Raw genomic sequence first — 4,306 nt, forward strand, 5'->3', positions numbered from 1 at the left:
AGGGACAGGAATTCGAAGTGAGTGGTCTGGTGAACAGGGGGAGGGGGATAAGGTGTTTTCAGGGGGGAAATCAGGAAAGGAAATAACATTTGAAATGTAAATAAAGAAAGTATCTAATAAAAAATAAAAAGTGAAAAAATTGCAAAATCAGTGTTCAATTATGAGAGTGGGTGGGTTTGGGAGCCAAGGGGGTGGGGTGGGGAAGGGGATAGGGGATTTTTGTAGTGGAAACTAGGAATGGGGATAAAATTTGAAATGTAAACAAAGAAAATATCTAATAAAAATAAATTAAAAAGAAAATTTTGACCCATATTTGATAAATTCATTGACAGTGCCAAGAGTGTTGGAGAAATTATCGTTTCTGAATACTTTGAGAAGTATAAACAAATTGGATTTTTAAAAAAATCAATTGAAAGCATTGCAATCATTGAGGTATTTCTGAGAGAAGAGTAAATTAATGTATTGACTCTCAATATCTACTTTCTGACATCTCAGTGTTTTTCTGAAGATGGCTGTCTGTATATTCGTCCTCCTCAGGAGTGCCTTCCAGAGCCCTCATAGGAACCGTTTTTGAGGGACCGATGCTTTCTACAATGCCTAAAGGAGCCTACAAGGAAGGAAATGATGGGATTAGCAGAGCTGTTTACACAGGACAGGACAGCAGTAACTTAGTTAATATGACAAAAGGGATGGGGTAGATGAACCCCAAACCACTATAACTGGAACAAATAAAGCCCAAGAAGCAGTCCACTGATGAGGTAGACCATCACTGTGAGAGAGATGGTAACATACAGTCTGGACAGTGGTTTCCTCCTGGAACCACAGAGGATCCTCAGCAGTAGGGCCAGACTGGACCCAGAGAGAAGCATAAATAAAAAAAATCAGAAATGCAGTTATAATGAAGTCAACATTTTTCCACAAATGATGATGAGTCTCACCCAGGAATCCTGAGAAGAACCAATCAAGGATGCCCATGAGAAAGGACAGAACCAGATTAGGGCACATATGGTAACTGACATGTTCCTTGGGAAGTGACATTGGTCCCAGATTGGCCAAAATACAGACAGGCAGCGCTCTGTGCTAATAGCCCTGAGGATGTTCAGGCCTGAGATATAGGGAATGATTGCTGCATTACCTAAAATATCTTTGCTTAATTTATGGGCATAGATGCCATAGAAGTCAATGATTCATAGCAGAGTCATTGAAGTGACAGCAGAGGAAGAAGGAGTCTGCCAGAACCAGGTTGAGGACATAGACTGAGATGGCTTTCCTGTGCATGTGGAATCCCAGGAGCCAGAGTAAAATGGTGTTTCCTGCCAGTCCCACCAGGGTAGTGATGAAGACCAAGAAGGATGGGGTCAGGATTGGACTGTAGCTGGGATGGCCAGTTTCATTCAGTGGTGTAGATTCTGTGCTGTGGGATGAGATGGTTGTATCCATGCTCACAAATCTTCCAGTGGTGTCCCTGAAAACACAGATCATATTTGAGCACCTTAACATTGACCCTTCTTCTGTTGATCATAATGTAATATAGATATCCTAGTCAACATGTCTTAATAAAATTATTTATAAATAAAAGGAGAGTAACATGAACACATGGAGTAAGAATTCTGGACTGTGGATTCCAATTCAGAGCTTGCGTATACTCTATAGTGTGGGTCATTCATCCTATGTATAACTCAGGACCTTTAAATAACATGGAAATGATTCCCTTTTTTCATGGTCAGGGTTAGATCAATTTTTCTATTCCACTGTAACTCCAGAAAGGGAAACATAACATTTGCCTCCCCAGGGATTAAAATAACACAGAAAAGATAAAGATATTGGGGGTTTGTTGAGGTACATTAAGGGAAAGATACTTTTGCATGGTCAAAAGAAGGGATTCTGAGTTCTACCCCTAACTCTGGGTTGAGATGTGACTCTGGTCTGTGGAACAGATTACAGATCACATGCATCAACCTCCTCCCTTAAGTTGAACAAGGTGCACATGTCAGTACCCTGGCCAGAAGATGTTAAGGTTGCAGAAGGAATGACAATTCACTCATCCTTCACAGGAGTGTCACCCTATATGCAGCCACCTCTGACCTTCCCTCAGGGGGGGGCACAGTGAAGCCTGTCTGCTTCTCTCAATGCACTCTAACTCAGAAAAGTATAAAGTTCACTTTTCTTTCTTTAGATCTCCTTTTCTTTTGAACGTGGACCAAAATCCCAAGCAAGATTTTCCTGACTCTCTGGACTCTCTCCATCATTTCTGAAACCCACATCCCTTTCTACCATGGAGTTTCTTCCCAAGTTCATTGCTAGACATGCCAGATTTCTTGGGATGTCAAAGGCATGGCTTTTTCTCTTCCCCTTCTCCATCTCCCTCCTCCTGGCTGCTGCCCAGTTTTACAACTTGCTTACTCTGTTGCTTTGCTCTGAATTTTTAGTAAAACTGTGATTGAGCTTCCTTATGATACAATGTTTTTTTGGGGGGGGTTGTTTTAAAATTCTTGTATTACTGAGGGAATCCTGATTTCCCTCATAATCAAGAGTACATTGTGCATTAGCTTAACTTGTAGATTTATTTTTGTACACAGATTGTGTGTGTATGGGTAGGCTGGATTGGAGGAGAGTGGCAGAGAGTTATATACGAATCGAAACTTTATTTCCGAGCACCATAAAGAACAGAATAAGGGGAGTGAGGTTGCAGCCCCAGGAAAAGAGGGAGAAAAATTAAAACAGAACAACAAAAGGAAGATATGAATGGAAGACATGAATAGACTACATTCTTTTTCCCAGGAGGTCTTTAGTGGTATTTACTTTGCAGGAAAATGCCTTTTCTTGAGAGGAGAATTTGAAGGGAAATAGAAGTGTAGGACTTAAAATATAAAGAAACAACAACAACAGCATCAACACACACACAGACAAAGATACACAGATACACACACACACACACATTGTAAAAATAGCAACTGAGCTGAAATCGACTGCTATTTTCTCTTTTAGTTCTTCCGGTAGTGGGAGAGGTAAAAATTAACATTTTTCTTTTTAAATTGTAGAAATGAGAAAGGGAAGCAAGCAAAGAGGAAGAGAGATAAGGGTATAAGCCAATTAAGGACAGATGCCCCACTCCGGCATCTCTCTTCTCCCTCACAAACTAGAAGTGACTCCCTTCAGAGGACACACCTAGAATACAGGCTGCAAGTGGTTGGCAGAGGGTCAGTCCATTCTCCTATCAGGCAGAAAATACAGTTTTCTTATCTATCTATCTATCTATCTATCTATCTATCTATCTATCTATCTATCTATTATCTATCTATCTATCAGAAAAGCTTTCAAAACCTTAGTTGACTGGAGCATATGGAAAGCAAATTCGCATCTTTGTTGTTTTAGTATGTGGTTTTAAAGTTACTGGGAAACATCTCTAGGAGACTGGGCACAGTGGTTTGAGTTGCTAAAGATGGTGACTCTCCATTTGCATGACTGTCCTTTCCTGCTACTAAAACTTTATCTAGGATTGATCCCATTCTGGAAAATGCTTCTTCCCTGGCTTTGTATAGGGTTACATACAGTGCTCTACTATTGAATGTCTTATGATGAAAAATCATGCATCATCCTATCCTTCAACCAGTCAACTCAGGCACATTCCTAAAATATTGCAGTTTGTGCTAATGTTTTTCTTTTGACACTTTCTCAGTTCTCAGATGTGGAAAGGATAATAACACTGAAAAGGAAACAGAACATTGAGACCCGGTTAGTAGCAGTCAGTCTGGGAAACAAGGTCTGAATGTGATCCTGACCCACTCCTCACATTTCTCTCTCTTTTTCTTTCTTTTCTTTCTTTCTTTCTTTCTTTCTTTCTTTCTTTCTTTCTTTCTTTCTTTCTTTCTTTCTTTCTTTCTATCTTTCTTTCTTTCCTCCTTCCTTCCTTCCTTCCTTCCTTCCTTCCTTCCTTCCTTCCTTTCCTTTTTTCCTTCCTTCCTTCCTTCCTTCATTTCTTTCTTTCTTTCTTTCTTTCTTTCTTTCTTTCTTTCTTTCTTTCTTTCTTTCTTTCTTTCTTTCTTTCTTTTTTTTTCCTTGAGACAGTCTTTCCATGTAGCCCAGGCTGGGCTATAGTCTTCTGTGTAGCCCAGGCTGACTTCAAGTGAATATAATCCTCCTTCCTCATTCTCAAAATATTGAGAACAACGAAGTGTGTGACTACGTTATATTTCACCTTGCTTCTTAAATGAATGTAAGATGCACCATTCTCACCATGGCAACACAATGGAAAAACTGGGATTAAAAAGGAGTCAATGGTCTCAATAACCTTACTGACATTCCT

General features: G+C 39.8%; 1 pseudogene; it reads right to left on the reverse strand.

Annotated features, from left to right (window-relative positions):
* Nucleotides 1-469: 469 nt before the first annotated feature.
* On the reverse strand, nt 470-1,440 carry LOC110315865 (annotated as a pseudogene).
* Between the last annotated feature and the right edge of the window lie 2,866 nt (nt 1,441-4,306).

This window comes from Mus pahari, unplaced genomic scaffold (genome assembly GCF_900095145.1).
Source record: "Mus pahari unplaced genomic scaffold, PAHARI_EIJ_v1.1 scaffold_10049_1, whole genome shotgun sequence".
Lineage (NCBI taxonomy): Eukaryota > Metazoa > Chordata > Mammalia > Rodentia > Muridae > Mus > Mus pahari.